General features: G+C 49.1%; 2 long non-coding RNA genes across 3 annotated transcripts; both read right to left on the bottom strand.

Annotated features, from left to right (window-relative positions):
* Positions 1–942: 942 nt before the first annotated feature.
* On the bottom strand, positions 943–3081 carry LOC138683329 (uncharacterized). The gene is made up of 3 exons (XR_011322915.1): positions 2908–3081; positions 2499–2568; positions 943–1964 (listed from the first exon to the last, which is right to left on the bottom strand). It is a non-coding gene; the product is annotated as an uncharacterized lncRNA (long non-coding RNA).
* A 32-nt stretch (positions 3082–3113) lies between these two features.
* Positions 3114–9725, bottom strand: LOC138683328 (uncharacterized). Of its 2 annotated transcripts, XR_011322913.1 has the most exons (5): positions 7519–9725; positions 6466–6878; positions 5042–5138; positions 3998–4489; positions 3114–3257 (listed from the first exon to the last, which is right to left on the bottom strand). It is a non-coding gene; the product is annotated as an uncharacterized lncRNA (long non-coding RNA). The 2 variants fall into 2 exon arrangements; XR_011322914.1 differs by lacking the exon at positions 5042–5138.
* Positions 9726–11569: the final 1844 nt, after the last annotated feature.

Below are 11569 nucleotides of genomic sequence, written 5' to 3'. Positions count from 1 at the left end.
CGGCATCACCATCCCGGCAGGGAAAAAGGCTGCCGGCACGGCTGCGGTGATGGGGGACGGGGCAGCATGGGGCAGACCCTCTCCCCATTGCCTCCTGCAGCTTTTGGGGCACTTGGCGGGGGTCCTGCCCTGTCCGCCGGCTGTGCCAGCAGCCAGGCTGGGGTGTGGGGCAGGGCCCCGGGGACGGGGTCTGCAGAGGCACAGAAACTCACCCCCCCGCGGGTTTCCAACCCCACCGTGAAGCTGCCACCTGGGGCTTCGCACCTCCGCTCCCCAGCGGGAAACGGGAGTAATAATTACAATAATAACAGCAACAACAATAACAATAATATTTTCTTTTATGCCTGCGCCTAACTAGAGTAACGAGCGCAGCACGTGCAGGTGCAACAGCCACGCTTGCTTTTAGCCTTAGTATCACTGCCTGCCACTTGCCCCGCGTAATTTATTTATTGCCGTTTGTATTACCACCCCTTTCACGTGGTGCGGACATAAGTCATTTCCAAGACAAACTAACTGTAAATATCAGTTCTTCCAATTATTGCTAGAAAAGGTGCGATTTAAAGGTAGAAAAGGGTGAGCATCTTTTTTCTGCTTCGCTGGCAGAGGCCAATGTCTCCCCATACCTTCAGCCAGGAGGAGGCAAAATGCTTTCGCAAAACTCCCCTCAGCAGCGGGAGGGCAGATGATCCCACGGGTTTCTGCAAGGATACCGCCCAGCTAATGCACTGTGAAACCATCCCCCTTAAATATCCCCGGCATGCGCTGTTGGGAAAGCCTGGCTGAGCTCCGGCTCGCTCCGAAGGCCGGTGAGACGCAGGCTCGGGCAGCGTGAGTGCCGAGGACTTTAACTCTGCTCCAGACACCCCGCGCAGCGCCAGCGAAATTCCTGCCTGGATTAATAGCACCGTGCACATATTTTTATTGAATCACTCTTGACACAGCTGCCATTCATAAAATACCTAAGCCTGTACTTTTATTCCTGTTGGAAAACATATTTAGTTACAATTCCTACAAATGTGTGGATGTTAAAAATAACACAGTATCCTGCAAGCCCTAACACATATGGTATTTTAACTTCCACCAAATCACGTAAGAGACTCCTAGATTATCTAATTCCGCATCCCTTTATGAAAGCGGCATTACGCCTTATTTCAGGACGTGCTGCCTCCCGCTCCTCTGCTCAGCCCTCTCCAGCGCAGGGGGCTTCCCGATGGGGAGAAGAGCCTTTGTCCTCTCTTTGCCACGGGCAGGGGGGATGAGGACGAGGACCTGTCCTGTCCTGTGCAGCTTCGGGTGGGAACTCACGCTTTTCCCCACTTAAATCTGAAACGGCGCCTGGCAAAACCCCGCACTTCACCCAGTCCCTACCGAACCAGTTGGGAGAGCCCTCACAATTTTCGGCAGGCGTTGCACTGAGCTCTCTTTGGGGCGAAGCAGGGTCTGCACCCACCGCCCCGCTCCCTTCCCCGCACAGGCAGCCCCGCCAGCTGCGGGCACCGTGGCCGCGTCTTACATCGACTCGATCTCACCTTGGCTTCCAGACAGCGAGAAGTTAGGAGGAGGGAGCTCCGTCCTTGGCAGTCCATCATCGCGGCTCTGGCGGGGAGGAACAGATGCTGCTTGCTGCTCACGCTGTCCTGGAGGTTGCTGAACAATTTGGGCGTGATGGATGCGGCGCTCCGAGCCGATTCCCAGCCGCGCCGCGGGCGGCCCCGGGAAAGGGCTCCACAGCCGCCCGGCCACCGCAGGCTGCCCACACGGCTCTTCCAGCCAAAGTCCCGCGGACACCGCTCCGGACCAGACCCATCAGTGGTCCCCACTGGGTCCCAGCAGCAGCTCTGGAGCCTATGGCTGCTCCTTGGTGCGAAGAGCGTGGTCTGCTTCGAGCCGTCTGACCCCGCTGAGCCCGTCCAGCAGCAGCTCTGGTGGGGTCTGCCCTGTCCCCTTCGCAGCTCCACCGCACACTGGAAATGACCGTTTTCCGATAAGGTTGGCTCAGTATTAAAAAAAACCCCATACACACTTACCTCACTTACAATATTAAGACCCAACAAAATACTTGGGCTTAAATTTGACTGCCATTATTTGCACAGAAGTCAACTAATCTATTGGAATCCCTAAACATGCGACAAAATCCTTTAAAGAAGTGAGGCCTTCATTTGCGCAGTGCTTTTCTGCTGTCTCTGGTTTTCAGCTGCCCCTTTTTTCCCTGTGCCCGGTACATCTACAGGTGGTTTATGCAGTGAAACATCTCCTGCCCGTAGCTATCCCATTTGCCCCCAGGACCGGGTGTTAAGAAAGCGCCATGCCCGTGCTGCCCTGTGCAGAACTAAAAAGCCCAAACGGCCAAGAAAAAGGCAGGCTAGCGCAGTTTGAGACTTGCTGACTGGCTCAGACAGAGTCCTCCCTGTCATTGAAAGTCATCGTGCCCCCAACTGTTCAGAAGTTTCACGTTCAATTTTTTCTGATGTCTTTCATGAAAAATGATATTTCCTTACCCATCACAGAAGATATTTTCCCCGGCAGGTATGCTGTCGAACACGTTGCATTCACAACATGACACAAAGTCTAAAAATCACAGAGAGACTAATTACTGGAGGAAAATTACACCAAAAGACCAATTTCCCGGTGACGGAGATGACAGCCCGGCGCCCGGCCCCCCGGCCAGTTTGGGCAGCTCGCCCACCAGACACTGTCACCCCCCGCTGCCCTCGTGCCGCAGCGGAGCGGGGGGACGGGGCTCCGCGCCCGCGGCCGCGCTGCGCCCCATCGCCGATCCCCGATGCCTTTGGAGCAGGGAGGTCGCACCGGGGCGGCTCCTGCTCCACCATGTACCTTGGAAATTGGGTTTTCCTAATACCCTGCCCCTAAGGGCGCTGCCAGGGCTGCGCTCCCCCAGCCCCCTACCTTTTTTTGGTTTCCTGGCGTTTGGCCGCCTTCTACTTCTTGACCTCCAGCGATGGCAAAGGAGTGGTGACGCCGGGCGAGCACCGGTCCCCACGTAGCTGTTCCTGCGCCGCGGTCCCATTGGCACGTCCTGCCCCAGGCACAGCAGTCCCCGCGGCTCCGCAACCTGGGAATCCCCGGGGATGCCAGCGGCATCGGCGGCGTTACCATCCGGCAGAAGGCGTCAGGGTCTGGGTGGCCGAGGAAAGCACCTCGAGGATTCAGACCCCCCCGGGGGGAGGCTGCCGCTCCGCCACCGCCTGCGAGAGGGGTCTGGCACAGCCCACAGCATCCAGCCACCTAAGAGAAATCTGAAAATACTTAGAAGTAAAACCTGCCATACCTCCTTTCTCTCCGCTTTCCACACGCCTTATGAGAAAGTAAAATTAATTCTTATGTAGAAATGCAATTAAATTAATGCCACAATAGTTACAAATACAGTCAAATATTCCTTCAACTCTAAGACTTTATATAAAAGCGAAAATGCCACCAAGATAATTTATATGAAAGCTGAGGTATGGTTGATGAATTACTCCATATTTACCTAGATTATGTATAATAAATGTAATGTATATCATTTATATCTATATAGTTCTAATTTAGTTGGAATCAGAAAATAATGCAACATGAATTCATATGAAAAACAATTTTATATGGGAAAATTAAAATGGTAGAGCATATTGTTTTATATGAAATATTGAGCTGTGCAATCGTATTTGTTATATGCTTTAAGCAGACTCCAGTAGGAAAAACATATTTGTTCCCTTTGGAGATTCTTTATAAGTGTATAAAAGCTTTAATTTCATATGGTCATAAACGGGTGGAATTTCACAAAAATGCCATCAACATTTTTCTCCCTTTTTCCATCAACATTAAAATGTGATAAACAGATACTCAGAAATGCATACCACCTCAAACTTTGTTTCTTTTGTGTCAAGTTATTCAGAGAGTTATTCTCGCTTGTTAATAAAAAATAATTATTAAAAACTACTGACTATTTCTAAGAATCGCTTTTGTGGAAAAAAAAAAAAACCAAAACAACACATTTTACCTGCTCTGCTGCTGCACCTGAGGTTTTGAAGCCGGGTCTACGCACGGGCTCTGCTTTGGCATGTGTTTACCCACGAAGAAGTCAAGAGCACGTTGTCTCCCACGCTGCGCTGGCATTGCCGCGTTGGCCGGAGCAGAGCCCCGGCACTCGCTGACGTTAAGCGCAGCCGCAGCCCGGTGACCTCCCGCTCCTCACCGCAGGTTTGCTTCCCGCTAGCATGCGTCGTGCTGCAACACAACCAGGCAGTCGACACCTCAGGAGAGAGAGATCCCAACAAGGACTGTCACCTTTCTTAACCAGATCACGCAGTTAGTTCTCAGGGGGTTTTAGCTAGCTAACTTGAAGCAAATGCACCCTTCTGGCCTGTACACATGCATCGTACCATTCCGATACTTCGCTCCGCGAGATGACTGTTGCCGTGAAGTCCCTGCAGAGCACGCCGTGCCCCTCGCAAGCTTCATCGCACGCTTCTGAGGACAACGACCTTCCCACCTGTACGAATGAGCAAGAAGCTGCTGGTCACCACCCGCCGCCTCGTGCTGCAGAGGTACCACCAGAGACCAGAGCTTTGGAAAATTTTGGGAGGTGAACCTCAGATTTTTAAAATCCGATGAGGAAACTACGGCAATATTGCTGGCTTCTGGTCCGCTTGCAGTTGCACAGAAAATCACTGCAACTGCCTGAGCTGCCGGAGCTTTGCACACCCATCAGTGCTCTGGGCAGACGGTGCTTGCCCCGCTGCACTCCGGCTGTCCGTGGGCTCCGGGGTACCCTGCACTGGGGACACTGGGGTACCCTGCACTGGGGACACCGGGGTACTGGGGCATCTGGGGGACTCGGGGCCAAGGTGAGCTGCCGCTGGGGATGCAACCGATGCCACGGATGGCACGGGCACTTCTAACCCAACCGCTCTCCGCTCTGCAGAAATGCTGGGATTGCCCATGCCCGCACAAACCCAGCGGAACAGCCCGTGCCCCCACGCTTCCCAGGGCCTGCAGGACTCGGCTTTTAGACTAAGGCTATTCCAAGTAATATTCAGATCACCTAACGGTCCGCCCTGCGGTCACAGCGCCTGGGATGACTTGCACAAATCTCAGCAGTTCCCAGGACATCACCAGACCTCAATAACCAAAACCAGCCCCTGCAGAGACAAACCAAAAGCCATCCCTGTGAACAGCATCAACTATGGAAATTCAACAGCCCACGAAACAACCGCCAAGGTATGGCTAGAGCCTTCACCGCTGCAGATTGGGGGGGACAAAGCCAGTGAAATAAATTGCAAAGAGAAGGATTTTCCCCATAAACCCTATTTTGAAAGCCCCCCTTTTCCCCTGCTGCCTTAAGGGAATATTGCAAGTGTTTTAGAAACAAGCTACATGGATGCATCCGAGACGGGAGTGGCTTCCAGTATAGTGTAAAAAATACAAGAACGAGAGAGCTAAAGCAAACTGCAGGCCAAAATAACACACACAAAATCCCAGTGAGACCCAGTGACTGGGCTTGTTGGTCACGTAGACACCCCATCAGACAGCCTTTGGTTTGTCTCTGGCCAGTGCACGTTTCTCAGCTCTCACAGGTAAATAAATGCACCTCTCTCTGCTCAAAACAGGGGACGGGGGCACCCCGGGGTACCCCGACACCCGGGACGATGTCACTCCTTTCCCGGGGTGCAACATCTCGCTCCGGCCGGCCGGCAGCCTCCCGCACACGGGGCGGTGGGTGAGAGAGGCATACCCAGGAGGAAAGCGCTGACTTCTGCCAGATTTTCTTGTATTCTCAGTAACACGGTGTTTAAGGGAGGGGAGGGGAAGGGAGCCAGTGTCATTGTTACAGCTTACGCTGCGTGCCAAGCTGCCAGGATGCTGCCAAAGACAACGGAGTCTTTAAGATGTCTATTAAAAACTCCTGGTATTATGAGATGCAAAAGAACTAGCCCTGTGCAGAGGTACAAAGTAATTATGCAATTCTTATGTAAAATATGCAAGCTTATTTTCTAGGAATGATGCATGGCCTTAAAATGATGTCTCGATTTCTTCCTATTCTGGAGTACACCGGAGATGTCTCACTCTTCCAGCTCTCCAGGGCTAGAGCTGGCTTTTTCCACCACTGAAAACCAGAGCCAGGAGGACTTGTCAGAGGAAAAAAAAAAATTCTTAGATCAAATAAATTTTTAAGCAACCTGCATATCTGTGTGCAGTGCATACAGCTGATCCAAAACGCGTGCATGTGTGCATAACGCACATAGGAAAGACGAACTTGAAAAAGAGTGGTTCTGTATTAAAAAAAAAAAAGTATTAACGCAGATGAAGCATTAGCCGCTGAAACAGTGCCGAGTTCAGAAGTGCCACAGCCAGGGTCCCAGGCTGTTGCAGCGTGGGCACTGCCGCTGCTGTGGGAAGAAGCACAACGGCTGTTCTGCGTTAAATGGCCAGTGCCTCCGTTTGCAGAGGGAGCTGTACTCCGTTTACCTTTGCTGATGACGTGGTTGACTCCTCATGTCCAGGCTGCAATGGGTTCCCAGGCACCGGATCAAATGCCTGTGCTCACAGCCTGGATTTGTTCTGCTGAGCCCACACTTGAGCCGCTCGGTGAAGTCATCCTTCTGCTGGGGTTGTGGCCTCTGCCAGAACAAATGCTGTCCCACGCCACGTCCACACACATCCTCCAGCCCTTTGCACCTCTCCTCGGCCCTGACATGGGCAGCACCTCTCAAAGCAATCCCGATACTCGTTCTCTCCTCTCCGTCCTTCAGGCTGTTGCTGGAGACACATGGTAGCAGCTGCCCCGAAGTGGGGTCGGGCGGACACGAGACATCGCCGCATTCACGTTTTCAAGCCCTTCAGGAACAGCATCAGACAGGTCAATAGCTCCTTAACGCTGTCTGGCAAGAAATGGGGAAAGCAGCGGGGTGATGTAAGGTACAACTCACCGTGGAAATATGTGCTGAACCTGCCCTGGGAGCTTTCAGAGAATGTGTATTCCCAAGCTATCGCTCATTATTTTAGACTATAAATAACGCATCACCCGATTGTGAACAATGTAGTTTAGCACAAGGCACTAGCTAGAGTCACACAGTGAACTAAAATGATGTATGAAACATGTTTCACTGGGAGTTGTCATACAGATTACTTACAGTTGCAAGCAAGGTCTAGCTCTTCAGAAAAATGAACTGATAAAATACTTATTTTACATCTCCAAATAGATCTTGCTAGCTCCCAAAATAGCCCACAAATTAATCCCACAATTATGAATCCCCCCTTTTCTTTGATTTAGCACCATCCACTTCAGGAAAAAAATTCCCCAGGTTAAAGCACTTTGGAAAATATTCCACATATGTGCTCACACATAATTATTTTTTCTTCTCTGCAGTCCCTCCTTCATCCACTCACTTCTCCTCACCTCTCCAGGTTAAGTACTTTCCTCTGTCAAACATCCCTTTGAAATCCATTTCATCTGAAACGCCAACACCTTTTAACCAAGTATTAAGGGAAGGATTGGAGGAGAGCACCGGTGCAGCATACCTGGCCAAAGCACGGCAGGGAAGATGCAGTGAGTGGCCCTGGCCATGAAAACAGCCAGCACGTGGTCCTCCACCCAAGTCAGCGAAGGTGGTTGAGGAAGGGCAATAAAGCAAAACCATTAGTTTTCTATTAAGAAAATTAATAATATTCACAGGCATTAGTTTTAAAAACAGTTACTTGCTGCTTTCACATTAAAAGCTAGCTACTCAATTAAAAATCCTAAATTGTTCTTCTCCTGCCACATCATCTCCTCCTCCTGCTATCTGCCAGTTGTAAGAAGTTTCTTCTTGTTCTTTCTCTAGTTGCCACTACTCACAGTTTTGAAAGGGAGAACGCAACCTTTATAATTTCTTGATGGTGTAAAGACTGAATATAACCAAGAATTATTTCCACATGCCTCATAGAAGTGAAGCAGTACAGTAATAGTCATAACTGTATTATCCACCACAGAACAAGTATTTCTGTTCTGAATAGAGCAGGATGAAAACTTCCCATTAAAACTTTCATTTTTCAGTTGTAAACCATCCTTTTCCAAAACCACTTTTTTTGTTTTCTCTCACAGACAACTTTTTAGTCTGCAGGTTGCCTTATTGTTAAAGTCATACGCCCCTTCCCAGCCGCAGGACAGAGACTCTTTGTCCATCGGTGGGACGGTGTCCCTTCCGTTTATTGACCTTTTCTGGCTCAAGAAGCAGCTCCAGGACATTAGACTTCTGTAATCATCAATTTTGCACCTAAGCACAAACTGCCCTTACGAAATAAGAGCCCAGTGTGCAAGGTGGGCCAGGGAGGAAAGCCAGGTTGGACAACGAGTCACACAGCTGGGTTAATTCTGCATGCATTTGGCTATTTAAACTTCACTTTTTGCAGGACACAAGGCCTGTCTGCATTCTGGTGATCTGATAGATGATCAGATGATCATCCATGCCTGCACCTACCTCGATACCTGTATCACCATGCAGGACTTCGGACTTACGAAGATAGAAACCATGAAAAATGAAAGAGCAAAAGATTAAAAATGTGAGAATCAATAAATTAGTATTTCCTAAAAGTTCACTTCAGAAAAAAAAAAAGGCATTTTCCCAATGAATGCACAGCTGTAATCTCTATTTCACTGCCTGAGCCCACGGAGTGGAGAAGCAGTGGTCTTGGTGAGTAAAGTACATGTTACAAAGGTTAGAAAAAGTCACCAAGCAATTTTTATTGTCTGTTTTTTTGTCAAGATGCTGAAAGTTGAAAATTTCCCCCAGTGTTAATAATACAGTATTAGTTACACATGACTGCTTTACTGGAGTTAAACCAACATGACTCCTGCTCACTCCGACCTGAATTTTTCCAGCGGCCAGCTATTTAAGAAAACAAAAGCCTTCATAATTTGCACTATAGGGCAGTACTTAGTATGACAGGAGCCTTAACACAGACCAAGCGCTATTTTGAACTCTGAGCGTTTGCAAAACATACCACAGGAATATCTGCTTTGAGGGGGAAATTTGGGAAATCATAGGACTGGGTATTTCAATGATAAAACTCCTAAAGAATTCCCACTTGAAAACAAACCACATGCGAGTGCTAGGCTGATATCTTAATGCACAGATACTCATCTGTAAACCAACACAGCTCAGATGGGTCCAGATCATTTGTTTTGATGATTTCGGCATTCATGAGTGAAAACCTACTGCTGAGAATTTCCAAGAAAAATGGGCTCTAGCAAGAAAAGGGATTTCCTGAGGCAAGGTCAGCAAAGCTGGTGGCACTCGGCACGCTCCCAGCAGTACTTTTCCTCACTTTGCAGGATCATGCAGGTAGGTTTCCTTGGCAGCTCCTCCACGATGATACCCAACCCTCTGTAAATCCAGGGCTGTCAGGAAAGTTCATATCGCGTTATCATCATCCTCATCATGGGAACTGAAGAAACTCAATTTCCCTCTGTGCTAGACACTAAATATTTTCCACCTTCTGTATTTGGCTATGTTGTTTTATATCAATGTATCTGAATAGAAGGGCCCAGTAGATTTAACAAAAGAAATCAATCAGAAACTCTTCTAGCAGAAATTAGATTTAACTTAAACATTTACATACTCTTTAGTAGATACAACAATATTATTTTTACGAGCACCGACAAACTCTGTGGCTAACATTCACTGAAGATAGAAGAGATCCTGGAAATTCATCTTCCCCAGCCTTCCACGTTGTAAAACCAGCATTCGTATGGCAAGCATGGCTCAGGGGAGAGGCCTCGCAAAGGATGCAGCCCAGCATGGAGCCAGGCACCGTCCCTGGCTTTACACCGGCTGTGAACACACCACGGAGGGCTTTCCTCTCCTTTCTTTCTGTCCCCATGCCATGTCACAAGTCTCACCTGGGACAGCTGTCGTGGGTTAACCCCGGTGGGCAGCGCAGCCCCCCCAGCCGCTCACTCGCTCCCCCGCAGCAGGATGGGGGAGAATCAGATGGATAAAAGTGCAAAAACTGGTGGGTTGAGGTAAGGAGAGTTTAACAGGTAAAGCACAAGCTGCGCGTGCAAGCAAAGCAAAAGGAGGAATTCCTTCTCTCCTTCCCATACTTCCCACCGCAGGCAGGCGTTCCGCCACCCCCAGGACAGCAGGGCTCCATCGCGCCTCACGGTGACTGGGGAAGACAAATGCTGTCGCTCCGAACGTCCCCGTCCTCCTCCTGCCCCGGCTTTTATTGCTGAGCGTGGTGCCATATGATCTGGGGTATCCCTTGGTCAGTAGGGTCTGGCTGTGCCCCCTCCCAGCCCCTCGTGCCCCCCCAGCCTGCTCGCTGGCGGGGCAGGGTGAGGAACAGAGAAGACCTTGACGCTGCGCAAGCACCACTCACTCAGCAACAGCTAACACATCCCTGTGTGACCAACACTGCTCTGGTCACAAATCCAAAACACAGCACCATACCAGCTACTATGAAGACGACTAACTCTATCCCAGCCAAACCCAGTGCAACTGCGGACAAACATTATAAACAGGGTGTCCTCTGCTCTTTCAGGAATGTCATTGCCCAAACCAGCCATTCTTCCAAGGAATACAGGCTCAAACACACATGGATCGTCCTGCCATGGTATGGATAGGCAGCCCTCTGCCAATTCAACACAGATGAGCCCCACCTCGCCTACATGAAAACAGGGCCAGGAGTTTTACTCTGAACAACTCCGGAGCTCTGCTTTGCCAACCCAGGATTTGGGAGCATTTACACACAAGAGGCAAGAGCTTTGACGCTCAGAAGTCATCTGTTTTCATCCCTTTCACCATATACCAGCGTTTGCATCCAGTAGAACTTTAAAAACACATTTGTTCATCATTAGCCCTGCTATTCCACGTGGAATCCCATAAATTACAGCTGCTGCTAGAAAATTAAGATGTATATAGGGAAATCATTCACAAACCCTGTATCTGTTGCATCTGGAAGTTCTGGAGTGTTGATTAGTTAAATACATAATTATGAGATAGCCTTAAAGGCAAAAACTGTAAGTATTGACTTTTGCTAAGCAGTCTCCTGTTGGTGTTATCATACAAAATATAAAATGCTGCGAGTCTAAAGAAGAAATTTATCTTAAAGAAAAATGTTGAAAGACTTGTGCTGAAGATATGACTTCTTCAGAACATTTCTTCACAAGTTAGATAATAATTAAATACAAATTAATTACTCCCACAAAGCATGTCATTTAGGCAAAAGCCTGCATTTTTGACGAACATTAGCATCTTGTTCTGCAATTACACAGCTTGGAAGCATACAGTTTGGTCTCATTTTTGTACGATTGCTTTTAGGCTCTATACGTTCGCGCTGATTTCAAAAGAAGCCATTCATTTCCACATGTAACATTATCAGTAATGCAAATAACATGTTGGAACAAGCCAGACCAAGAGGAACGGAAAACTGGCAATCGAGTATGAGCACTGAGAAGTGATCCAGGGAGCCAGCAGCAAACAGATCTGCTAGCTCCCCAGTATCGGCCAGCACTTACCCAGGTATGGAGCCCCACCAAGGGGAGCAGGACTATGGACCAGCCTGACGTTACGTCCATGCTTACGTGCTC

The sequence above is a fragment of the Haliaeetus albicilla genome, chromosome W, assembly GCF_947461875.1.
Source record: "Haliaeetus albicilla chromosome W, bHalAlb1.1, whole genome shotgun sequence".
Taxonomy (NCBI): domain Eukaryota; kingdom Metazoa; phylum Chordata; class Aves; order Accipitriformes; family Accipitridae; genus Haliaeetus; species Haliaeetus albicilla.
This window is presented reverse-complemented; position numbering and strand designations above follow the sequence as displayed.